The following is a 27828-nucleotide window of genomic DNA, read 5'->3' as shown; positions in this document are numbered from 1 at the left end:
CATGCCTGCTTCTTCTTCACCTTCCACCATGCTTGTTAATTTTCCTGAGGCCTCTCCAGCCATGCTTCCTGTACAGCGTGCAGAACTGCAAGCCAATTAAACCTCTTTTCTTTATAAATTACCCAGTCTCAGGTATTGATAGCATGCAAGAATGGACTAATGCAATAATGGAATATTATTCAACCATAGAAAAGAATGAAATCCTGTCATATGTGGCAACATGGGTGAGCCTGGAGGACACTAAGTGAAAGAATCCAGGCACAGAAAGATAAATACCATAAATATCACATGTTCTCATTCATCTGTAGAAGTTCAAAAATTTGATCTCATAGAAGTAGAATAGTGGTAACTAGAGGCTGGAAACTAGTGGCTGGGAGGGGAGATAGGGAGAGGTTGGTTAATAGGCATAAAATTATAGGTAGACAACAGGATTAAGTTCTAGTGTTCTATTGCACTGTAGGGCGACTATAGTTAACAATAATTTATTGCATACGTTCAGGTAGCTAGAAGAGAGGTTTTTGTTTTTGTTTTTGTTTTTTTTTTGAGATAGAGTTTCATTCTTGTTGCTCAGGCTGGAGTGCAGTGGTGCAATCTTGGCTCACTGCAACCTCCGCCTCCTGGGTTCAAGCAATTCTCCTGCTTCAGCCTCCCGAGCAGTTGGCATTACAGGCGCACACCACGATGCCCAGCTAATTTTTGTAGTTTTGGTAAAGACAAGGTTTCACCATGTTGGACAGGCTGGTCTCAAACTCCTGACCTCAGGTGATCCACCTGCCTCGGCCTTCCAAAGTGCTGGGATTACAGGCGTAAGTCACCACGCCCGGCCTAGTAGAGAGGATTTTGGATGCTCCCAACATGGAGAAATAATCAATTTTGAGGTGATGGATATGCTAATTACTCTGATTTGATCATTACATATCGTATACAAGTATTGAAATATCACTCAGTACCCCATATATAAGTACAGTTTTATGTCAATTAAAAATAAGAATAATAATAAAAGAAAATGGGGGAAAAGAGCTGAGGCCTTGAGGAGCAGGCCACTGGGAGGAGCAGAGCTGCCTTGGGGTGGCTGCTGGTGGAAACTGAGATTTGGATCTGGTCTGAGGTGGGGATGTACAGCCGAGGATTCTGCACTGAGGCAATGGCAGCAAATGATTTACAATAGCCTGAGAACACCTTTCCTGGATTAACTGTGTAAGTTTCAAATCAAGGAACAAAAGTGGAAATCAAATCTGTACATCTGTAAATCACAATTTTATGTACTGCATAAATAACTTTTTATTATTTTCTTTTTGTTTTAAATGTTCTATAGTGTGTTTGTATACTCAGAAAAAAATGACTTTAAAAAAATTTGAAAATGAAAGAAATATAATAGCCCTAGACATAGAAATGGTAGTATAATGATGGCACTTTAGGAATCATCAGAAAAGATACAATGAAGACTGAAAATCAATAGGAAAAATGGTATAATGATACCAAACAACAAGTGTGTGTATATATTGTATAATTAAAACTATATAAAATATATACAAAAAACTAGAAGGGAATGTATGAAAACATTGATAGTTGTGTTCTGACGGTTTTAAAAATGTTTGAGCAATTTTTAAAATTTTCCCCAATCTTTAAACCTTCTTTAAGGTTGTTTTATTACTTCAAATCTTTACAAATATCTCAGGGTTCTCGGGGACAAAGGACAGCTAGGAATAAAACAAATCCAGAATACAAATTATTCACACGGAATGCTGTGACTCTGGGGTGGTGAGATTTAGGGATGGCTTCTACCAAGTGAAAGAAATGTGGCACCATGGATGGAAAATATAGAGTGTTCTCACTTCTTTCCGAGGGCCCACAAGGATGAGATGGGCCTTGTGATCTTCAGAGAGTGAGCTGTATCTTAAGAATTATCAGGATTCATGTTGCTCTCCAGATGTATTTACTTTGTGTAATCCCTGAGACTTCAATAAACACTGGTTTAAACACACTGGCCTCGTTTCTGCTTGTTGTGGGCAAAAAGGGAAGATCACTGTGGCCAACTCAGATTCCACTGGGCCAGAATGTCGTGCAAGGGAATGGATTAGGAAATGGAGTCAGGGGCTCTGGACTCAGCTCTTCCCTTCCTAGTCAAGAGAGTGTCCTCCTGGTGAGGCTCTGGAAGCTTCAGGGCTTTATTTGAGCTCTGGCTGGAGGCATTTCCCATCAGCTGTCAGGTGGCTTAGAGTAGTGGGAGTAGGTGGTCCAGAGCCACAGGATAGCGTGTCTGTGGCTGTTGCTCGAAGTTGCTAACTTTGTGGTTGCTAAGTGGCCAACATTCATTAGCAGTCTTCAATTCTGTCCAGTTTCAAAATGACACTCAAGATGCTTAATCTCCTCTTAAAACTGGAGCACTTTCAAGCTGTGGCTGAAGATTCCATATATCAGGATAGTCTCAGCAATGATTTTTTTTTTTTTTTTTTTTTTTTTTTACCCTCAGCACCAATCATGCACTAAGTTGCTACCTCTTTAAAAATTTTGATCCACTCCTGCTTCTTCAACCCTGCTGCCACTGCCTGGGTGCCCCCATGATTTTATGTCTATGTTATTGCAATTGTCTGGGAATTATTTCACTGCCTTCGTTCTTAGGACTCTCACCCCAAAATGACCAGAATGCTTTTAAACATAGATTTGACCTGTTACTCCCATATTCAAAACCCTTCATTGATTACAGGATACAGTCCACATGGCCCTTCATTGATTACAGGATACAGTCCACATTTCCTAGTCTGAAATTTTAGACGCTTTAAAATTTCTCCCCATCCACATTTCCAACCTCATTTTTTTTAACCACTGGTAATATGTTTTAATTACCCAATACTACTTAAAAGTCCTTTTTTCTCACCATCTTTTTTCTTTCCTTACTTCCTTTTTACCTCTGTCCTTTCTCTTCATCTTATTTCTTAAAACAACAGGAACAACAAAAATCTCCATAAACTTGGAAAATAAAAATGAAAGACAAATTTACAATCTAATGACCTCAACAAATAATTACTTTAATATATTAGATAGTAGTCCATTATTTCTTATGTGCATACTAATGCTGGGTTCTAAACATTTTAATTATTCTTCTTTCGAAGAAGTGGAGGTTCAGAGAAATCCAGACAAATTTTCCTCATTTTTTTATGTCACTCCTCATCTCTTGTTTTAATCACAGGTTTAGGAGGTATAAAATTTAGTCCTTAAATGCAGAAAAGCAAAATACCTACTTTTATTTACTTTTCTCTGACTCCATACATTGGTTTCTGTTTCAAATTCCATTCTTGCCAAGCCTCCCCCCGTTTTCCCTGAGTTGCATCAAATCCTCACCGTCATCTAGCCACAGCGGCGTCGGCTGAGACCTTCATCCTGATTGTTCCTTGGGTGCTGTTTAGTGCCAGCCACTGAAGAGAACCTCCTTGTTTCCACCCACGTGGCCCCATCTGGTTTCAGGGCCTCCTCTGTGCTATTTTGGGGTGCGAGGAGATCATTTTTCAACGCCTACAGCATGGCGGGACTGGGAACTCCGCATCCTCCGCAACACTTTTCGTGCCGCCATTTCTTCTCAGGGTCTTGCCGCCTTTCTCAAGCTCAGCCTGTGGAGTAAAGCGCAGGCACATCTCTCAGGTACGTAACGGCGTCACTGCCCTCTCTGCTTCTCCAACTCTCCTTTTCCAATCTTTTTCTAGTTTGAGTCCTTTCCGTTCTCCTAAGGAGCTAGACTTAAAAAACGTAGAAATCTGAAAATACTCCTTTTTGGTGCTTGTTGCCATCCTGAGTTCTTCCTGAGCTGAAGGTCAAATCTGGTGTTTGAATGGAGGTTAGGGTCAAGGCAGAAAACGAAACACTGGGGAAACCTTTAATATTTCTAGAATACTCTTCTGACACAATAGCAGAGAGAAAATTTTGCTTTCTGCTTTTTTTTTTAGTTGACCATAAATATCACCAAATATTATTACTTAGCCTTTAAAATAACTTTTAATACTTGCCTAATCATACATTGCCTAAATTCCAAGAGGCATGGGATTTGTTTTGTTTGTTTGTTTTTTGTGACAGACTCTTGTTCTGTTGCCCAGGCTGGAGGGCAGTGGTGTGATCTCGGCTCACTGCAACCTCCACCTCCCTGGTTCAAGTGATTCTCCTTCCTCACCCTCCTAAGTAGCTGGGATTACAGGCATGCACCATCATGCTCAGCTAATTTTTGTATTTTTAGTAGAGATGGGGTTTTGCCATGTTGGCTAGGCTGGTCTCGAACTCCTGACCTCAAGTGATCCACCCGCCTCGCCCTCCCAAAGTGCTGGGATTACAGGTGTGAGCCACCGTGCCCGGCTTTGTTGTGCTTTTTGGTTCTGAGGAATGTTGAAGCTCACTGTGAGGGGGCCAGAGGTGTAAAGAGGACACTCGGAGAGGGATTCTGTATCAAAGGTGATTTCAGGGTCCTCAGCTTCTGGCTATCACTGCCGGCAATGAAATGATAGAAACATGAACGTAAATTAGACACATTTATTTGAGTTTCTGTCTGTGTTTATATTAAACAAAGAAGTTCTATGGCTGTGGGCTCCCCCAAGAGCCTGATGCTTTCTGAAAGATCAAATATGTACCTCATATCTTTTTGTTGTTGTTGTCATTGTTATTGAGACAGAGTCTTACTCTGTCGCCCAGGCTGGAGTGCAGTGGTGCAATCATAGCTCACTGCAGCCTCGACCTCCCAGATTCAAGTGATCTTCCTGCCTCAGCCTCCCTAGTAGCTAGGACCACAGGCATGTGCCACCACTCCCAGCTAATTTTTTTTTAAACTATTATTTGCAGAGACGAGGTCCATTATATTGCCCAGGCTGGTCTCAAGCTCCTGGGCTCAGGTGATCCTCCCACCTTGGCCTCCCCAAATGCTGGAATTACAGGTATGAGCCACCATGCCCAGCCTACCCCATGTCTTAGTGCAGTTCACAGTTCGGTAGATAACACCAAATAAGAACATCATAGATACATGGAGAGCTTGAGAAAATAAGTAAAAAGGCTGTTTGCTATTTTAAAAATTTAGTCTGCTGGCCCTGATATAATATCTAGTACACTAGACTCTGATCCAATGATTCAGGTTCAAATTTACTTAATTTTGTTTTCATATAACGTGACATATTGCAAAGTACTTTCATGTCTAGAATTTTTACATAGAATGAACTCCAAGGTGGCAAATTTGTTGGAAGAGAGATGAGAAGATCAAGTGAATTATTTTGAAGCAGGCTTTGCATAACAAACCCAAGACTTTTCTTGGATTGTGTATTTGGGCCCAATAGGTATTGATCTCCAGCCACCCTAGGGCACAGCTACTGAAGGTAGGTACAGGCTTGGGTGGTCTGACAGTCCTTACTTGTTATGTGATCTTGAGCAACTTACGTAACTTCTTTGGGTGTTAATTTTCTCATTTGAAATATGAATAACCATATCTACCTATTAAGGTTATGATAAGGATTTGAGACAAAGTAAAGTGCCTGGCACATAGTAGGCATTCAGTAAAAAGTAGGTATTATTGGTAAATATTATTCTCGCAAAAGCATTTATGAGCACAAACAGGATAATTATGGAGGAAAGATGAAACTAAGAAAACAAAACAAAACTAACACCAACAACAAATTACTCAGTCTGTGATGATTGTCCTTTTGGGAGCTTTAAAAGCTGATCATTGCTTGATTTCATGATATTACCCTTCCCCAGGCTCCACAAAGTATTATATGACATATTTATTAGTTTAAGTGGTTTTGCTTCTTGAGACTTTAGAATTTTGTAACACCCTTTGTGCTACTGAAGATTCTCTGGGGAGTCACAAGACCAGTATTGAAATTTACTTTTAAAATATTAACAAAAAAGTAAATAAATTATCTCTCTCTAACGCAGGCAGAGCCAAGATAACATCTAATAAAGGGCTGGCTTCATACCTAGGCTGACAACAGAATGCTATTTAACCACCTTGTCCATTCCCTCTGTCTTGCTTCCCCTTGCCCTTCCCACAAATAAGCACTGGAAATTAAAAGCTGCAATCCTACCCCAAAGTAATTACCTTGATGCATAGATAGGACATTCCAAAGGGCAGAGAAGAGCATGTGCTAACAATCAGAAAAGAAGAAAAACCAGAGAGTGAGGACCAGTGAGCATAGGATTCAAGGAGTAGCTCTGGACAAGAGCAGACAGGATGAAAACCCTAAAGAGGATTTGGGAGGTGGAACACAGCCAAGGAAAAAGGATAACAATATACACAACCCAGTTTACCCTCTTGATGCCCATACAGCAATTGGGTTCACTAGTCTCCTGAAAAAAAAAAAAAAAAAAAAAAAAAAAAAAAAAAAAAAAAAAAAAGCTTCTCCTCCCAAATCTCTCCGAAAGCATAAATGCTAACTGCAGAAATGTCAATGAAAACTCTTACCTGAGCATATTCTAACCACTCTTAGAAATCAGGATTTCTTGGGAAACTTTAGTGCTTAGCCTAGTTCTGCTATTAATGATTTGGGAGAGTTTGAGGAAATTACTCTACCTGTTTTGACCCCAGTGTCCTCATTTGTATTCTTCTGTTGAACAAGTATTAGTGTAGCAACTACCAGAGGCCAGATATTATGATACATCTTGATGGCAAAATGGAGAATGAGAGAGACATGGTTTTTGACCTTATGGAACTCACTGTGTAGTGGAAATAGACTAAACACAAACACAATGATGGTGAGTCCAATGAAAGGTGAAGAAAGAACATTAGGCTGAAGCTGCATGATGGCCAGGGGCACCGAGGCTGGCAAGACAGGTCAGCCTGAGGACTGACGGGGGAGGGGCCCCAGGGGGAGCAGGCTGAGGCAAAGCCTGAAAGGCCACATGCTGCAGGGACGTGGAGGCATAAGGAAGGCCAAACCATGGATTTCATTTGAAACGCAATGGGAAGGCCCTGGAAGAACAAAAGCAGAGGTAGGATGGTTTATAAATATCTATGCTTTATAAATATGTCACTTTCCTAGCAGTTTGAAAATTCTATTATTCTGACTATCCATCCTAAGCACTTATGGCCCAAGTAGTCTCTTTAATATAAGAGAAATTTCTCCAACCTGAAGGATATTCTTTGGATTAGAAAATCTCTTTCTAGGTACCCTGTGACCTCTCCTCTCACCTTCTACATTCACCTGGCATGTTTATCTCTCTACCTGTGTGACCATTCCCATGTCTGCAATTTCTTGGCATCTTCCTTCAAGCCCCACATCCAAGTATACTTCTCATACCTTATTGACATTTGATGAACTACGTTCCAACTTGCCTTCAATTCCCTATAAACCTGGAGTGTCACCTGACTGAAGCCTCTAGCTTTAGCATGCTAAGCCATGAGAATTCTTCTCCATGAAATCATTTACTTTCCCATAAAATTTGCTTGAGAACTGTTTAATAAGCTCCTTGTCAAGGAAGAGAGAAGGAACTCAACAAACATTTGTATTGTACCCTGTATCTCCCACAAAGATAAAGTTGTTGTCTCCAAATTATGGCCTCTGTAGACATCCTAAACCCTTTAGGCTTAAGTGTTTTAGGATATCCAGTGAGAATTCAACAAACATCACATGGCGGGGAACCATAACCACAATGCCTGCTTTTCAGCACTTTTAACTCGTGGGATCTGAGCAAAGAACTGGCCTTTCAAGACTCCATTTCTCACAGAAGTACAGTAGTTTCTTCCTCATGTGTTAATTTAGTTTGGCAATATATTGCAGCTATTGTACAGCTTTTGCGTTTTATGGTTTGACACAAGAAGGGACAGCTCTAATACCTTCGAATTTTGTATGGATTGTGGGTGCCCAGAGCCGACATTTTCCAGCAGCTGGTAAACAGCTTTAAGATTGAGAACCTCTTCTTTTTGCTCTCATTTGCCTGGAGAGTCGTAAATGTCAGAGTCTTGTAACTTACACACAAATAAAGCCCATTGGTAAGTCAGTAAAATCAGTCTCAACACATGTTCACAATGAGTATATGAAGACACTTCATTATCTCTTTTCCTGGTGGCCGCGCAAGGAAAGAGCATGGAAGAGATACCCGCCCAGCTTCCAGATGAACTGCATGTTTAAAGCTTAGTTGAAAGATATACTTAACATTCAACTGAAACATGCAAGTCTGATGAAAGAGGTATTGTCATCAGGTTTTCCTATAGTTTAAACAATTTGGAATAAAAAGATTGGATTGTTAGATCAGAAAGAAGGGCAATTACAATGCACAGACCATTTTCTAAGAATAGTTGTTCTTATTGATTAAGAATTTAAAAAAACACCTCTTTAGTTGCCTTTTACATTTATTCTCATCTTTTTTTAAAAAAACTCTCACTCTATCTCTTTTTGTAGGATTATGTCTAACTACTGGTTAGTTTTTAAAATTTCAGTTTCTTCAGAATTATCTGTTCATTTGTTTTCCAGAATGTTAAGTCCTCCTGGCAAAGTCTTACAATCTATTTTCCTTGAACCTATAAGAACCTTGTTAACTGTGTGATATGCAGCAAACCAAACATTTGTGTAGTATCTGTCTGCCTAGGAGATAAAGCTGTTCTTGCAGTTAAAGTCCTGGAAGACATCAATAACCCCCTTTTGCTTTAGGCATTTCAGGAGAATTGCCAAGAGAGAAAGGGGGAGGGGAGACAGAGTTGGAGAGGGGGAAAGAGAGAGAGGAGACAGAGAGAGAGGATCAAATCTAGATGTATGGAGAACCTCAACCTCAATCTCTTGCAGCAAGAAAATGAGTATACTAGGGCAAATAAGCATCTTGAAGAAAAGATTGATACAGAAATTGATATGTTGACTATTTTTATTCTTCAAAAGTAACATAACAGCAAAAGTTCTTCAGAGCAAATTGTTTTTTATTAGGTTTTTAAAATAAAATTACTGCTTGATCGAATGCAACAATCTTGATTTTTCTATTTTAGTTTAATGAATAGCTGTGTGTCGAATTTTTCTAAGAGAATAAAAACTGCTCATAATTCCAGTAAATTCATAGAAAGAAATGTTAATTTATAATAATGTCCTTAGTTTTCCCCAAAGATTATGGATATGATGGGGCCTAATTCCAGATTTTTTTATAGACCACTTTTCCAAATGCCACAAATCCAAATAAAGTTCAATTTTAAAGGCTTCTATACGTTACAGAGTTTTCTTCAAAAGTTTTCTCCAGAGTCGAGCCAATTTGTAAATTGTCCTCAAAGCCACAATGACCTACTTTGATGATTGAAATGCTTTGTTTGGGAAGCAAAAGATATAGTTTATGAAAAATGCTTACATTGAAGAACACAATTATTACAACAAAATGATTATAAAAATGACTGCCCTATTGTTCAGTGAATTATAGTTTTCTGTTATTCTAGAAATGAATGTTAGTTCCTTCATTTTCTAAATTGGAATCTTCTGTATGTATAATGTATGTTGGTGGTAACTGGTATGTGTCTGTTCCCTACGGTTCCCCTTACTTCAATGCCCAGCAAGTTGACACAGCTGCTATTTGTGAATATAACATATCAAGAATCTAAAAGAGTCAACACGAACTCTTTAGCACCTCAACTTACATTTTGGGCAATTTCCTATGCCAGTCCTTAATGAAAGGCATTCTCTTCCTTCCTTCCCTTTTCTCTCCTCTCCTGTTCTCCCTTGATGTCCCTCGGATAGCACTGGGGAAGACAGTGCAATGTACGCAGCTAGTTTCTGCTGACCTGCAGACTGCTCTTGAATTTGAAATTAGGTCTTCAACGTGAGGCTGTCAGCATTTTACCAAAATACTTCATTGATGTGTAATAACACATTTAACAGATGGCAAAAAATCAATCACGATCTGAGAGATTTAGATCTAATTTCTGAATAGAGTAAGTTGAACATTTCCCAGAGTTGTTTTCTTCTAATAGCATCAAAGCTATATTGGGAGTGGCCCAGAAAGCTGGTAAGTTGTTGCAGGGGTCCAATGTCAAACTTCTTTCAGAGGAGCTAAACTAAGTGGCTTCTTGAGCTCCTTTCTTATAGGATTCTGGAATCTGGAGACCTAGAAGCCCTGGAATTTTTCAGAAGCAGTCACGAGAATTTCTGAGTTTTTGCGTCCAAGGACTGTTGCAAGTAACAGATATTCCACTTACTAAGTAGACCAGGGCTAAAGGAAAGAAGGAAGGAAGAGAGGGAGAGAGAGAAAGGGGGTAGAAAAGGGAGGGAGGGAGGAAGAAAGGGAAGAAAGAAAGGAAGGAGAGAGGGAAGGAGGCAGGGGCAGATGAGGGAGGAAAAACAATGAAAACAGAAATTTGTTTAATATTTAAAGGTTAAACTTGTGGCACGTTTACCTCTGCACATTTTCTCTCTCTCTCTCACACACACACACTGTGTGTGTGTGTGTGTGAGAGAGAGAGAGACAGAGAAAGGGTACAGTTTGCCTATACTTCGATTTTCATTGCTTCACCCAGCCATCTTCAAATTCGTTTTCCTCTTCTCGCAAACATTTCTCCTACTCTTAAACACCTATTTACCATTCCATTCCCGACTCTGCCACACTGCTGCTCCAGTCCACCAAGATCCTGTGCTTATCCTGCCTGTTCAGCCTTCCCTGACCACCCTAGCCCAGAGCTGTTTGTCCCCTTGGTCTCCCACTTACAGTCTGAACTAGCCATTTGGCCCATATCAATGACAGCCTGGTGGTCCCACTTATCTCGTCTCATGTATATGTCTTATCTATCCAATTAGATTCAGAACTCTTAAAAGCAAGAACTATTATCTTTCGTTTTTTTCTTTTTTTAAATTGTATCTCACATAAGAGCTTACACATAGTGGTAGGTGGTCAATAAACATTTGTTGATTAATTGGTTAATTAAACAGTTGAGAATATAATGTTTTATCAAGGCTACCTTGTTGGTTAAATAACTTGTCAGTTTAACAACCTTCATAAGCAAGAAAATTTTATATGTGAACTAAACTCCTTCAAGGTTCAAATTTGTGAAACTTCAGGATAGAAACAGGATAATTCCACTCTGTTCTTGTAGCAATGCCTTAAATTTCTCAAACAAAATATCTACCCTAGCTGTAGTATCCATTCCAAGTTAGAATTTTTGAGGAGATATGTGTTGGGCTGCATAAAAAGAAAGAAAAGAATCAGTTACTGGTGTATCATTATTTGTGATTTCATAACCCCTTTCAATATATCAAAATTTCTTTCTTCAAATTTCTCCCTAGAAGTGCAATTTTCACAGTAGCCAAAGATCTACTTAAGACTAATTTCCCTTCCTGCTGTATTTTTGTCCAGATTGTACTGTTCAATTCAGATTAGAAGTCAGGGGGTATTTCTTTGTTGTTTCCTGGACAGGACTGAAAATAGAGTTTGTCACAACAAGAAGTAATTACAGAGCACTTAATATTTGTAAAGTGCTTTCCAATCTTGTAGCAGTTTGTCTTTGAAACAGTATTGTTGATGTGGGCTACTTATCTCCTGAATTTCTGAATTTCCAGATGGAGAAAGGGGCAGAGAGGTTAAGTGGCTTGCCTGAAATTTAATAGTATGTTACTTGTAGTGCTCCAGTATTCAGTATTAATGCTTCACAAGTCTTGAGTGAAAAATGTTATCCGTATTTCCTTTCTAATTTTGAAGGCAAATATAGTTCTAGGGCTACCCATTAGTAGCCCTAGAATTTTTTAGTGATTTTTAGTCCTTAAGACTAAAATTTTAGTGATTTTTAGTCCTTAAGAGATTAGAAGATACTTTTAACAAAATAAAATTAATTAAAGAAGTTTTAAGTAACTTAGTGCGTGAAAAAAATAGTTTTGTGGCATAGAGGTGCATACAAAACTATATAGGACGTTTTCACCACAGTAGCCAAGTAGTTGAAACATCAATTTAAAGCTAACAATAAAGCTCTCTCTCACTAAATAGTTTTTAGGCAATAAGACTTCAATTTTACTTGCGATAATTTTATGCATTGAGAGAAGGGGGTAGGGCCAGCCTGCGGGTTGGGGGTGAAGGGTGTTGGTGCACGTAGCCTGCTGTCACTGGATGTCAGCTTTCAGACAGCAGCTTCCAGACCTGTCACTGCTAAACTCAGTGAGTGGCTTAGAGCCTTAGATTTTTTTCCTCTCTAGACTTATCATAGACATTTCTTTGCCCACAATCACAGAAAGCCATCTTGGTATTCTGTTTGGTTCTGAGAAGGCTTCTTGTGTTGTGATTGGTTTCTTTCTTGGGAGATGGGGTGCAAATGGAGGAGGGGAGCTGTTAATAAATGGACTTTTACCCAGGTTAATTACTACCTTTGCTCATATATGTCCAGTTTACAGTTTGGAACAAGATTAAATGCCTCTAATTTAAACATCATTGAGGAAGCATTCTATGAAGCCCCTAAACAATATTTAAATTCTTGTCCCACAAGCCAAATAGGGCCAAGGAATCTCACCCCTTTCAAGCCCATTAGCCAAGAATAACCTTAACCACACTTTCAGGAAATCCCCTGTTTGGTGGGGTTCTGGAAAAGCTGAATGAATAGTTACTGTTATCCTTACTTTACTCTATATATCAAGACACATTTTTGAAGGAAGAGAGATTTGCATACCCATTAAGGTCTCCACAGCTCAGATAATCTTGGCCCTATCTTTGAAACTGATCATCAAGTAGGTGTTGGTAATCCTGATATATTTTGGTGGGGAGGTGGGGATCAAATCAAGTAAGCTATAAAATCTTTCAAAAGTGACTTCTAGGAAAAAAATAAAAGTAAGTTCTCTTATTTGAAGTGGCCAGTCTTTTTCACTCTCTGAGAAAAACCTTTTTGCCTACCTTAGCTAAATAAGTTCACAGTAATCCCTGGAATTTATGTAGAATAAAATGTAAAAGGTGTTGTCTTTAGTTCTTATGACAGCTACATTCATCTTGTGTCTGCATAAAGCTGAGTCTTTAGAAATATGGCCTTTGGTCCCTCTTAGTATATCAATTAAAGTTGAAAAGATTTTATAATCTTAATATTGACTTATTTTTAATGAACTATAATTCTTCTTTCTTTTCCTACTGTATCATTAAAGGCCTATTAAATTAGACAGGCTTTTTTTTTGCCCAAGGAGATATAGAGTATATAGAGTCAAATGAAAAATTCATCTTGGAAGTGACACCCCAAAGCAATCTCACTATGATAATAAAAGAATGTAACCACGGAACACATATCTCTTTAATTTCACAACTGGCATGTTTATTACCTATTTATTTAACTCCGTCCATCTCTGGAAAAACCTTAACATTAAAGATGTTATTGATTTTTCAAAGTGTGCTTTTGGGGACAAAGGGGCAGAGCAAGAACGTGGAATAGAAGGCCCCACCAATCATCTCCCTGCCCTCCCTCCTCCCAGGAACACCAAATTCAACAGCTATAAAAAGCTCCTTTGTAAGACTTACCAGAAATCAGGTGATTACTCACAGTACTTGGTTTTAACTTCATAACTTTGAAAGAGGCACTGAAGAGAGTGGGAAAGACCCTATTGAATCATTGACACCACCCCTACCCCATCCTGTAATGGCCGCATGGCGTGGATAAACCTGTGTGCTTGAAAGAAGGAGACTGCAGTAATCATGAGACTATGCATTGAATTCAGTGCTGTCCTGTCACAGTGGAAAGCAAAACCTGTCTGAACTCAGCTGATGCCTGGCCGTGGAGGGAGTATTTAAACCAGCCCTAGCCAGAGGGGAATCATCTACCCCAGTGGCTGGAACTTGAGTTTTAGCAAGCCTTGCCACAATGGGCTGAAGTGCTTTGGGGCCCTAAATAAATTTGAAAGACAGTCTAGGCTACAAGTACTGCAAGTCCTAGTGCTGAACAGGCTCAGAGCCAGTGGACTTGGGGGCACATGACTTACTGAGACACCACCTGGGGAAGCTAAGGAAGTGCTCATACCACTACTACCCCAACCCCAGGTGAAACAGCTCTCAGCCTCAAAAGAGACCCCTTCCTTTCACTGGAAGAGAAGGAAAAGTAAAGAGGACTTTTGTCTTATATCTTAGATACCAGCTTAGCCACAGTAGGATAGGGCACTGGTCAGAGTCATGAGGCCCCAGTTCCAGGCTCTAGCTCCTGGACAACATTTCCAGACATACCCTGGGCCAGAAGGGAACTCACTGCCTTGAAGGGAAGGACCCAGTCCTTGCAGGATCCATCACCTTATAACTAAAGAGGTCTTGGGCCCTGAATAACCAACAGCAATACCTAGGGACTATGCCATGGGCCTTGGGTGAGACTATGAGATGTGCTGATTACCCAGCACATTCACAGCTTCTGTAGCTGTGGGGAGAGAATCTCTGCTTGACAAAAATTATTTCCTCAAAATTTTGAAATTTCTGGTTAGGAAGGAGATTTCAGCCTGATAGTCTTTAGCAGTGGCGATAACGATGCATAATGGTCTATCCTCACCTCTACCAGTAAAGTTATTTCAGGAAACCATGAGGTGTTTTTAGTGGTGGATTCCACCTTACAGTCAGTGGTTTAGAAACCTAAAAAATAATATAACCTCAGGGAATTTCAGATTTGGGAATTAATTTATTTAATGGATCAAATTACACTGAGTTTCAATGTGCATATACATTAGATATATATGTAAAAAATGAACCTTGATCCCTACCTCACACCATACTAAAAAAGTAATTCTAGGTGGATTATAGAACTAAATGTGAAATGAAAAGCAATAAAAATCATAGAACATAGGAAATTATCTTGGTAACTTTGGAGTTGAAAAATATTTTTTAAACAGGATACAAAAAAATGCTAACAATAAAGGAAAAGATTGACATGCTGAACTTCAGTAAAATTAAAAATTTCTGTCATTCAAGACATCATTAAGCGATTTAAAAGGCAAGCCACAAAATGGGAGGATATACTTGCAATGCATAGAACCCACAAAGGACTCATAGCCAGAATATTTAAGGAACTTCTATATGTCAATAAGAAAAAGACATTTTAGTAGAAAATGTGCAAAAGACTTAGCAGGGAAGTTATAAAAGAAGATACCCAGTAGCTAATAAATATTAAAAGTCATCAGGGAAATATAAATGTGATTTCACTGTATCCTCATCAGAATGGCTAATATTAAAATGAGTGACAATAACAAGGCGTGTTAAGGATGTAGAGTAACTTACACTTCTGGTGAAATTGTAAGTTGGTACCATTGCTTTACAGAACAGTTTGGCAGTATCTCCTAAACCAGAACATACATATATGCTATGCCAAATGATTTCACTTCTAGATATATAACTATTAGAAATGCATTAGTATGTTTTTTTAAAAAACATGTTCACAGCAGCATTATTCATACTATCCCCAAACTGGAAACAACCCAATTGTTCATCAACAGGAAAATGGCAAAATGAACTATGGTATATTCAGACAATGGTATACAATGGAGTAATGAAAAGGAATGTACTGCAGATATATGCAGCAAAATGGATGAATCGCATAAATGTAATGCTGCTTGAGAAAAGCCACACACAAAAGAATACTTACTATAGGGTTTCATTTATATGAAGTCCAAAGATAGGCAAAACTTACTAATGGTAATGGTAATAAAAATCAGGGTAGTGTTTATACGAGCACAGCATAATCTCACCTAGTCTGACTAATACAATATAAAAAATGTCACCTTCCCTCTGAAGCTTTACCTGATATTTTCCTTCTGCAATTACAAGGAGGTATTATTTGTGTTTCTATTTAACATTTACATAATTCTGTCTTGCTTCATAATTAGCTTTGTAAAGAACGTCTGCTTTTCAAAAGAAGACATACATGGAGCCAACAAGCTTATGAAAAAAATTCAATATCACTGATCGTTAGAGAAATGCAAATTAAAACCACAGTGAGACACCATCTCACACTAGTCAGAATGGCTATTATTAAAAAGTCAAAAGATGACAGATGCCGGAGAGGTTGCGGAGAAAAGGGAACACTTATACACTGTTGGTGGTAATGTAAATTAGTTCAACCATTGTGGAAAGCAGTGTGGTGATTCCTCAAAGAGCTGAAAACAGAACTACCATTCGATCCAGCAATCCCAATACTGGGTATATACTCAGAGGAATATAAATCATTCCACCATAAGAACAAATGCAACAAATGTTCATTGCAGCACTATTCACAATAGCAAAGACATGGAATCAACCTAAATGCCCATCAGTGACAGACTGGATGAAGGCAATGTGGTACATATACAGTGTGGAATACTATACAGCCATAACAAAGAAAGAGATCATGTCTTTTGTGGAAACATAGATGGATCTGGAGTCTCTTTTCCTAGACAAACTAACCTAGGAACAGAAAACCAAATACCTCATGTTCTCATTTATGAGTGGGAGCTAAATCATGAGAACTTATGAACACAAAGAAGGAAAGAACAGACACTGGTGTCTACTTGAGGGTGGAGGGTGGGAGAAGGGAAAGGAGCAGAAAAGATAACTATTGCAAACTGGGCTTAATACCTGGGTCATGAAATAATCTGTACAACAAACCCCTGTGACACGAGTTTACCTATGTAATAAACCTTCACATGTACCCCTGAACCTAAAATAAAAGTTAAAAAAAAATAGTGTCTGTTTTGTTCTTCTATTACTAACTCCATTCCGTTATGTAAATACGTACTCACACACTACCCTCATTTCAATAAATATGTTCAGATAGTGATAAAGAAGACAAAGTTGAGAGTGTGTAAGAATAGTACCAATAAAGTTTTAAAATTAATCTTTTTAGTGAGTATAGCATACATTAGTCCCTCCTTATCCATACGGGATATATTCCAAGACCCCAGTGGGTGCCTGAAACCGCAGATGGTACCAAACTCTATATAGACTATGTTTTTTCATGCATACATATCTATGATAAAGTTTCGTTTGTAAATTAGGCACAGTAAGAGATTAACAACAATAATCATAAAATATAATAATTGTAACAATATACTGTAATAAAAGTTATGTGAACCTGATCCCTTGTTTGTTCTGTGCCTCAGAATTTCATACTGTACTGTACTGTGGGTAACTGAAACCATGGAAAGCAAAGCCAGAGGTGGGGGGGGCACTTCTTTACTCATAAAAATGCATAAATCCTAGGTGTAAAGATCAATTAATTTTCACAAATTGAACAAACCAATGTAATAAATACACAGATTAAGATATCAAACTTTTTCAGTACCCCAGTCATTACAGCTCCAAAAGTAACAGACATTTCCAAATTACAAATTATTGGGGCTATTTCTCAGAAGTAGGACAGACCTCCACCCAAATTTTGATTCCAGTATCAAGAATGATGACACCGCACACATTCCAAGAAGGTATGAGAAGGTTTATTGCATAGTGAGACTTTCTGGGGAGAATATGGTAGGCCTCCCACACTGGTCTGAAAATGGCTTGGAGAAAGCAAGAAAGTGAGATTGGCCTAAGGTGGTTGGGGTGGGGCCAGGGTGAGTGTTCCTTCATGGAGAAAGGTGTTTGCAGGGTTTCAACCACCCTCTGTTATCAAAGAAGGGAGAGCCAAGATTTGTTAATCAATTTGGTCAGATGTGTGGCAGAAGGGAAGAAGGAAGGGCATGGTTTTAAAAATATCCACAGTCCAACTTCAAGACATGGAGTCAGACTTTTTAATCTTTATTAGTTTACTTAATTTTAATTTTATTTCATTTTATTTTGAGACAGGGTCTCCCTCTGTCTCCCAGGCCAGAGCACAGTGACATGATCATGGTTCACTGCAGCCTCAACCTCCTGGGCTGAAGTGATCCTCCTGCCTCAGCCTCCCAAGTACCTGGGACCACAGGCACATGCCACCATGCATGGCTAATTTTTGTATTTTTTTGTACAGACAGAGTTTTGCCATATTGCCCAGGCTGGTCTCAGACTATTGGGTTAAAGCAATCTGCTCACCTCAACCTCCCAAAACGTTGGCATTGCAGGCATAAGCCACTGTGCCCAGACAGACTTTTTATTACACAAACACAACCAATGTTCATTTCTTGCTCATGCTACATGTCCATGATGGTTTGGGTAGAGTCTCTGGTCCATATCCTCTTTACTCTAGATTGTCCGAGAAACTATTCTCTGGAGTATTGCCGACTTTCTAGCAGAGAAAAATGAAAAAATAGCCGGTTTCATGCAAGATCTTAAAGCTTCTGCCCAGAAGTGATGCGTGTCAATTGCACTTATATTTGTTCACCAAAGCAAGCCACATAACTCTGCTGGATACAACAAGGGAAGAAGCGTGCAATCCACCATGTGTTTAGAAGGAGGAGCACCATTGTGTAAAGATTATCCTAACACAAAAATATAAAACTAAAATATAAAATAGAAGGAGGAGCACCAGAAAAAACGATGAACAACGCTGTTGTCTACCCCAGGTGGATGTTAAAGGTTGAGTAGGGCATTGACAGGTGAAGAAAATAACACTGTTGAAATGGAAGGATTAACATGAGTAAAGATGTGAAGGGTGCCTGGTATGGCCCAACCAGAGTGCCTAAAATGGACTCATGGAAATGAGCTTAGAAAGCCTTGAACATTAAGTATTTTGCATTTATAACATGTGATGGCAGAAATAATTTTTAGAGTATTAAAAAGTGTTTTCAGTAAGGTGATTTAGAAATAGTAAATAAGAAATTGGAATTCTATTATAATAGAGGAGAGCGAATGAAGGTCTAAACTAGACAGTGGCGGTGGGGATGAAAAAGTGGAGGCTGCACCTATGGAGGTCCAATTGGATATGAGATGAGAATAAACAGTGATAATTATTCCATCTTCTTCTGCCTTGGTTGACTGGAAGAATGATGGTGGCATGTCATAGGGCACAAAGAGCCACCCAGGGGAAATTAATGTTTGCTTCTGAAAATGCTGAGTTTAAGGTGATGGAAGTACAAGGAATAGACACTCAAAAACTACTGTGTAACACCTAAGAACAGAAACAAAACTGGACTCATAGATGCTAAAATCAACATCCAGTCGGTGACTTTTGAAGCCATGGAATTGGATGAGGTTGCCCGATGAGGGAGACTACAAAGTTAGAAGGAAAAAAAGCTGGCCGGGTGCGGTGGCTCATGCCAGTAATCCCAGCACTTTGGGAGGCCGAGGTGGGCGGATTACCTGAGGTTGGGGGTTCAAGACCATCCTGACCAACATGGAGAAATCCTGTCTCTACTAAAAATACAAAAAATTAGCCTGATATGGTGGTGCATGCCTGTAATTTCAACTCTCGAGAGGCTGAGGTAGGAGAATCGCTTGAACCTGAGAGGCAGAAGTTGCAGTGAGCCGACATCGCACCATTGCTCTCCAGCCTGGGCAACAAGACCAAAACTCCGTCTCAAAAAAAAAAAAAGGAGAAAAATGCTGAAGATGGAACTTCGGTGAACACTTACATCTGGGGACCATGCTGATCATATAAAAGCTAGTAAAGAAAACAAAGAAGAATCTGTCTGAGACAGGAAAAGAGCACAAGCTTCAGGAGGAGAGATTCAAGAAAAAAAAAAAAAGGAGTGGTTCACAGTGGCAAATGCTGCCAAGGAGACACATAGGAGGAACACCAAAAAGATGACAGTGGAATGCCTGTGAGAGGTGACAAGTGATCTTTGCGAAAACCATTTTATAGAGAAGTGAAATTAGAAGGCAGGAAGGTTACAGCAAGAGAGGGGAATAAGTAAATATAGATTATACTTTTGGTAAATTTGGGATTGAAAAGGCAAGCTATGTATGGGAAAATAGCTTAAGAGAAAGGCAGAGTTTCTGGAAAGTTGAGCTATGTAACTTGGCATGCCATCTTGCACAGTTTCTTTAGAGCAAGTGTTTTCATTAAAATAAATTATGCTAGAATCTAACTACAATTCTTGGTAGGTTCTGAGACACATCATTAGTACCTAAGAGAATTCCACAGGGGTGGGTGTGAGACTCAAGATGGACGAAACAGAATCAGCCCCAGAACTGTTTCTGATCCAGAATGCGGCTGGGTTTGGAAGCTGCCCAAATGTAAGATGAGACCTGCCAGTGGTCCTCTTACCTTACATTCATTGAATCAGCCTGAGAAAGGGGCCGACACAGAGGAAAACAGCCCAGTGAGACAGAGTCTGGAGAGAAAAGCATACATCCCTGCCTCTAGCTGGGCTTGAAGCAAGATCTGAGTGTGCACTTTTCCGTTATGAGACCCAATCAACCCCCTCTATTAAAATTAGTTGGAGTTTAGTATCCTGTTATTTGCAACTAAGAGTCCTAATACATAACATCACTTAAAGCCATATACACATCCTTCTATATCACAGGTGGGATTTTAAAGAACTAACATTTGCTGAAATCTGTGAAGTCGCGACGGTGAGAAGGAAATTCAGAATAGAATTGAATTGAACATTTGTCTTTCCTTAAATTATTAATGGTTTCACTATGTGAATAGGAAAAATGTTGCAATAAGGTAAACATTAACTTTTGAATCATCAGTGTACACAGTTTTCATTGGGATACAGTTATGGAGATATTTAGTTGTTGTTTTCCTCAGCCTTTAAAAAAATAATGACATTGCCACAAACAAAAGGATCATATCTTTGATCTTTTTAAAGGAAAAAGTTTCCATCTTTATGATATAATTGCAAGGTCCCAAGATCTAAAAGGATCTTTACCCATACAGGCTGCATGGGCTGGTCTTTCCTTATTTGTTTTTGGATTAGTTCCCAATTGACATCAAACACAGCAGCAAGACCCTTTTCTCTTTTGTGTTACAAGCAGCATCAATTTGTGAATTGTAAATACCTAAACTCTCTCCTGAAGATTAGCTTAACTAAATTGTCCTGGGGCAAGAGATGAGGAATTCATCCTCTACTTGCATGATTAAAAAAAAAATTAACTTTCAAAAGGAGCAGGAAGAAGCTTGTCCACAATAAATCACTAGCAAGCAAGTGTTCTGAAGGGGAAAGGGTTGATATTAATAGAGGCAGCATTTTTCTTTCAGTAGAAAAGTTCTTTCAGTGAATTTGGAACTGACAGCCTTCAAAACTTAGGAAGTTAAGGATTAGAATGGCACAAATTTAAGAAGAAATATTACTGTGTTTTATATACTTGAAGATGTTTCTTCCTCTGATTGGGAGGTAGTTACATTCAAATGTCCAAATTATCTGCAGTGTTTGTAAGCTCCACAAATCTAAGGCCACAGTTCACTTTTTGTGTATATGTAAAGGAGTTTGACTGATCCATTTAATTATCAATGAGAATAAAAGTATCAATGGGGATACAAATGTGGCTTGATAAAGAGATGGTCTTTAGACTTGGCATATAATTATATAGAAAATTTCTTAGTGCATTATCATACATTAGAGAGAAAAAGGCAATGGCCCGGGGGTCAGAAGACTGGTTGCTTTACTGCTACCAAATTAGAAACTTGGATAAATTAGCTAATCTCTCAGGATCTCAATTTCCTCATCTGTTACAGGTTATTGGGGAGGATTCTATTGAGACTTTTTGCTGATATTTTAGCTACTATTGCTATGTAACAAATTATCCCAAATTTGTTGGCATAAAACAACATTTTATCATACAAATGAGTTCTATGGGTCTGATATTCAGGCAGGGCTCAGCTGGGCAATTTTTTTGCTTCTTGGGGCAATTGTTGAGGTCATCTCAGCTGGCAGATGAGATAGTCCAAAGAGTTCAAGACAACTTCACTCACCTTTCTTGGCAGAACTGAGCTCAGTCTGTCAACTGAATTGCCTGTACATGGCTTCTCTAGCATCGTGGTCTCTCTGACTTGCAGGTTTTAGGGTGGTCATACCTGTTACATTGCAGCCGGCTTCTCCCACAGCAAGCACCCCAAAAGAACCACGTGGTTCCAACATAGCAGCCTTAGAAGTCACACACCATTTTTGCTGCTCTCTGATCATTGCAAGTTTGCTCAGATTTAAGGGCGAAGAATATCAATTCGAACTTTCGACGAGAACAACATCAAAGAATTTTACATCCACATTTTAAAACCACCACACCTACTTATAAGGCTCCAGATATGATCTCTTATCATCATTCTCCAACACACTGTGTCCTCTCCTATATTTCATTCGTTCATTCATTCATTTATCAAATATTTTACTTCATACAGGCATAGCGGGTAGCCTGTCAAAAAATTGACTGGCAAAGCAGAAACATAATCTCTGCTCTCACATAGTTTATGGTCCAATGCAGGACACATATATTAATCAAACACAGGCAAATATACAATTATAAAATCTACTACAAGCCACAAAGGAAAAGTACAGGGATCCCTGGGTACACAGCAGAGAGATCTGGCTCAATTGAGGTAAAGAGGAGGCTTCCCTGTGGAAGGAATGTCCACTTTGAAATATAAAGAATGGATTGGAGCTGGGTAGGTGAAGAGTATCAATATTGCCCCTAAATCTTGGTCTCCTAATTTAGAAGAACCCATTGTTTCCACTCGACTTGTTTTTTTAGCAGTCATTGATTTCAGAAGGTATTGATATTTGATACTGAATATGTAGCCTCTGATTTGTTCTCGCCTTCTTGGACCTCTACTAGCTCCCTACTGCTAGCTGAATAAAATCAGTAGGTTTAGTAAGGCACTGGAAGCCCTTCATGTGCCAGCTGCGTCCTAACTTCATGGCCTCATTTCCTCCATCCATTTTGGATTCCACGCTCCAGCTACACCAGCCTGCTTGCTATTCCCAGGGCATGCATTAATTTTCATGCCTCTGCGCTTTTATTCTCACTGACCTCTCTTTCTGAGATATGTTTCCTCTTTGTCTCCACCATTAAAATGCTATAATCTTTGCAGGTCTTGATCAAGTGCCACTCCATTGTGAAGGCTTTCCTGATCCCAGGGCATAATTACTCTAACCTCAGAGTGTTCTCTATAGCTCTTTACTGATACATCTTTTCAATTCTGCTTTGCTGTCTGTTTCTTCACTCCTACTGCATTTAAAATCCTTGAAGACAGGAACTGTGTATTAAGTAGGCCTTGGTCCTGCAAAGTGCCTATCACAGTGTTTTCCACACAGTAAGCGCTCAATACTTGTTTGGAGATTGAAGGAATGAATGAATCATGTATACTTGGCCCTCCCTATCCAGGGGTTCCACTTTCATGGATTCAATCAAGGACAGATCAAAATATTTTTTAAAGCAAATAAAAAAATACAACGATTAAAAATGACAGAAATAATATAGTATAACAATTATTTACATTGCATTTACATTGCATTAAGTATTGTAAGTAACCTAGAGATGATTTAAAGTACAAAGGAGGATGTACCTAGGTTATACGCAAGTACTACTTTTATATAAAGAACCTGAGCATCTTCAGATTTTGGTATATGTGGGGTCCCAATCCTGCCCCCTTACTGAGGCACAGCTGTATATCATTTTGAAGATTACAGGGCCATCAAGTGCAGGGCCATTTGCTACCTTTTTGTATACTCAGCACTTAATGTCGTGGGTGGTGTCCAATATTAATATTCACTGTAAAAAAGCTTGTAGCATTTCATATGTGCATATTTTAAATGCCACTGAACCTACTAGGTATTTTTTACACAATTCTGGTTACATTTTTATGCACTTCCACTAAATCAATAAACTCTTCGGGGCAGGAATTGTGCCTTCTCTGTATTTGCGCCTTTATTCTCCCAGATATTTGTTTTACATATAAATTACTGTTGTAAAATAAAAATATTTGATAGTTCTTAGATTTGAAAGTTACTCAGATACTCTCACATTTATTAGATACATATCACTGTGCTAAGCAATATGGGAATATGGGTTCATATATGCATACATAGGAGAATTGTGTAAACATAGTTTGTTATGGATTTGGATATGCTCTGAAGGAAGGGATATATTTTGGGAAGTAATAACCACATCCAGCTATCCAGCAAGTCTTTGATGTAACTCAATAATACTTAAGTAGGACTCGATCTTGTCCTTTAGAATTGCCATTATACAAGTGTTTTCACTGTCTTTATTTGCATATTGTTTTTTATTGTATTTGAAGAGGATGGTAAGGGCACCTCTCTGGGTGGAGTGGTAGAACCAGAAGGCTGAAAAGAAAACAGATAGTCATAAAATCATAGACAATTAGAGTCAGAGGGGCTAGAAGATTACAGTAGTGGATCCAACTCCCCTATTGCACAGATGAGAAAACAGGCTCAAGTGCACACGCTTGCCTTTGTACCCCATGGTGCTCAATCTTTGGGAGCCTGCAATCAAAAAGAAGACCTCACAGGTGAAAGGAAGCAGTTTTCTGGCTGTTTTTCTTTGAAGGGTCTCTTCTGTTTGCACTGTTTCAGAACACACCTGTTGGATTCCTGTCAGAGCTTAGCAAGTGCACGCTTATTTATACCACCAATGACATCATTCATTCATCTTGGAAGCCGTAGTGCTCTCCCCCACAGGTTCTCAGCAGTTACTAAGATGTCCCCTGATTTCATTGACCTCTGTGTGTCTTCAGTCCTTGACCTTTAAGGCTCCGTGGTGCCAGAATGTCTGCAGCTGTAGGATCAAAGACCCTTGGGGGAAAAATCCATTCTCAAAAGAGAGGAAGATGGGGTGAGTTACTAGGAAAACCAGCTATATGCCCCAGAGCCTTTGTTCATCTGGAAAATGCCTGAACTATATTCCGAGTATAAACATCAAGCCCTAAGACCAAAACACAGCACAAGTCAGAAACAGAGTTGATATTAAAGCTCAGGTCTCCTGCCTGCCAGTCCAGAGCCACATTCTGTCTGTCTTCTAAAAGAACTTGATGTGTCTCATACAAAGTAAGTGCTCAATAAATATCTTTGAACTAGATGAATGAATAAGGTGGCATATAATGACAGATACAAATACAGCAAAATTTTCAAGATAAGAGCAAAAGACAAAGCGGTAATTTAAACATAAAAGACAAGGTTGGACCTTTTAGTGTACGTCCTAGATTTAAATCTAAATTCTGTTTCCAGCTTCCAGGCAGGCAAAGCAGAAAGGGCAATGCACTGGACTTGACCAAGATCTCATTGCATAAGAGACATAGCACTCCAGAGCATCACATGTTTTCCTCACTTTTCTATCTCTGAGAGAAATGAGTCTTGTGGGAAATCTTACTATACCAAAGTGTTGTTTATATCTTGAGAACATGTGAAGATTCTTCCTTGGTGTACAGCCAAAGTGCTTCTTTGCAACAGTTTAGCCCCCTTCCCAAGTGTTGGTTGTTCAAAGAGAATAACTCCATTTTGGTTACCATTCCCCTGCTGCCTGCAACTGCTGTTTCTAAACCTCAGCCAAGACCCATTGTTTAAGTGGAACCTCTGAACATTCTTAAAATATTTCCTAAGCACTCTCTAGTTATAGATGTCCTTCCTCTACTAGTCTTACAAAGCTAGATGCTAGGATATTTTTGCAATCTATTATACTTAGCACAGTTTATAATCCTTGGCTTTGTTATCTCAGGCACCCCCTTAAGAATCCCTTAACAAATAAAGTAACCTGAGTAGAATAAAATCCTTGTTGATTGATTGATCTGAGCTTTGCCGTGCACTCAGCCCAATCTCGCTTTGCAGCTCTCTGCTGTGGCTCCCTCCCGCCCAGGCCATCCATTCCATTTAGACATTCTCTCCTATTTATGGCCAAGCTCCATATTTTTCCTCCTGTTTTTCACCATGTCTATGATGTTGTCCATCTCCATATCTGAAATCATAATTCAAATTTGAGCATATTTTCCTGATGAAATTTGCCAAACAAAGCATGTGAAAGCTTGTACACATTAAATTCACTTGAAACACTGACACATATTTCTTTTAGTCCCAGAATTTTCTACATTCAATTAATTGACTCCTTTGTTTTATGGGTGAGAGAATGGAAACCCAAAAAAGTAAAATGATTTGCTTTTCAGTCCTTATCCTGGTAAGTATTTAACCTGTTCAAACGTCTTTGTTATGTTTACTTTAATATTATCTTTATTTTGTGGACTGGGAGATTTCATTTCCCAATTCATTGCATCTTGACCCCTGGCTGGCATCCTGCATATTCTTTTTTTTTTCTTTTTTTTTTTGAGACAGAGTTTTGCTCTTGTTGCCCAGGCTGGAGTGCAGTGGTGCAATCTCGGAGCACTACAACCTCTGCCTCCCAGTTTCAAGTGATTCTCCTGCCTCAGCCTCCCGAGTAGCTGGGAATACAGGCGCCTGCCACCGTGCTTGGCTAATTTTTATATTTTTAGTAGAGATAGGTCTTCACCATGTTGGCCAGGCTGGTCTCGAACTCCTGACTTCAGGTAATCCACCCACTTCGGCCTCTCAAAGTGCTGGGATTACAGGCATGAGCCACTGCGCCTGGCATGCATATTCTTAATTTTTAATAAATTAATGAACTAAGTGAAATTAGAATTATTTTATATTCTATTGCAACCTAAGAAAAAAATGAATGAATTAATAAATTAGGGTCACTTTAAAGTAAAAATAAAATATATAAAATATTTTGGTCACTTGGGTATTTCAAGGCAGAATTGATAACATAAATTTTTTCATTTTTCTAAATCAGTTTTATCATTATAACATATCAATTATGAATACCTTTCTTCACCTACCAATTCTGACAACCTTTTCTATTGAAAATATCTATTTTTTTAATGCTATGATTTAAAAAAATCATCATAAAGACTTTATCCTCATAGGTAAATTATATCTTCTAGGATGCCGAAAGGGCAATGCAAGTCTTATTTTTAAGAAGTAGATTTATAGAATAGAAAAACAATGCAGTCTTTGCAGGAGCTTCTACAAACAGGAGATGTGAGAAGTGTTCAAAACAAAGACAGGGTCATCTTTAAAAATATAAGAAGTTTTGACCTTTCTCCTTGCCTAGAGCAAGGTGAAAGGGTAGAGTCTTAAACTAAGTCTGATCTGTATATTTAAGTTAAACAACACTTTCAACATGTATGGGCAAGCAGAAGCATTATTCAAATGGTAAAAAATACAGGCTCCAGATTTTGTAACTATACGAATATATCATGCAAAATAAATACCTTTTTCTCCCTCCTAGGTTTAACTATAGGAAAAAGAATCCTTAAAAAGGAATGATTCGATGGTGTAAGAATGCAAATTTGGCAAAGTAATAAAACGCTAGTAATTCTGGACATTTTACATTCTTGCCTATAACTGAAAGTTCTGTACTTCTTTCTAGGGTTGGTATGCTTCCCAGCCTTATAACCACTGATACTTTTGACAGATCTTGGAAAGAGTGACTCATTTATGAAGACGCACAACATTTAAGAAAACAACCACAGGATAATGAGGGAAAGGTGTGACGACTAGGCTTGTGTTTTGACTAATCTTGGGGAAATGTATAAGCCTTTCAGATATTCGCTAATTTCTCCAGGAAAGAGCATATTTGTCACTGCAAGGCCCATCCAATTACTGTGAAATGATTTATAGAAGCACTCTTGATTCGTGAGGGCTGACACCTAGCCACTCAACTGCCATAGAGAGCTTCAATCTGTTTGGCAAACCTAGCACAATATCTAGAAACATTGCTTAGATATATAAATCTATCAAGGATACTAGGAATTTACATTTCTGAAGTCATAACTGTTTGATTTTTTTTTTTTTTGCAATAGAAACTTCTCACCCCTGCTTGCTCTCGTTCACTGAAGTAAAAGTGTCTTAGTAGTTTGTTTTGAAATGGAAAAAAAGTATTAAGGAGTTGTTCTCTTCTATCATGTTTGCAGTTATTGCTTGATGGATTCTGCTAACTCCCAGGAGAATCCAAGTGGGAGGACAAGTAGAAGAAAAAAGAGTCCAAAGGCTGGAGCCCTCAGTTTGTTGTTTATGGAACATTCCTGCAGTCCCCAGAAGGGGCATG

At 38.8% G+C, this 27828-nt stretch overlaps 1 long non-coding RNA gene across 1 annotated transcript; it reads left to right on the top strand.

The window, feature by feature from the left end:
- The first annotated feature begins 3314 nt into the window (after window positions 1-3314).
- Window positions 3315-27828, top strand: LOC109026229 (uncharacterized). Its single transcript, XR_002005190.3, has 3 exons — window positions 3315-3639; window positions 4822-4913; window positions 27695-27828. It is a non-coding gene; the product is annotated as an uncharacterized lncRNA (long non-coding RNA).

Source organism: Gorilla gorilla, chromosome 2 (genome assembly GCF_029281585.2).
Source record: "Gorilla gorilla gorilla isolate KB3781 chromosome 2, NHGRI_mGorGor1-v2.1_pri, whole genome shotgun sequence".
Lineage (NCBI taxonomy): Eukaryota > Metazoa > Chordata > Mammalia > Primates > Hominidae > Gorilla > Gorilla gorilla.
Note: the sequence above shows the minus strand (reverse complement) of the source record. Positions and strands in the feature narration are given on the sequence as shown.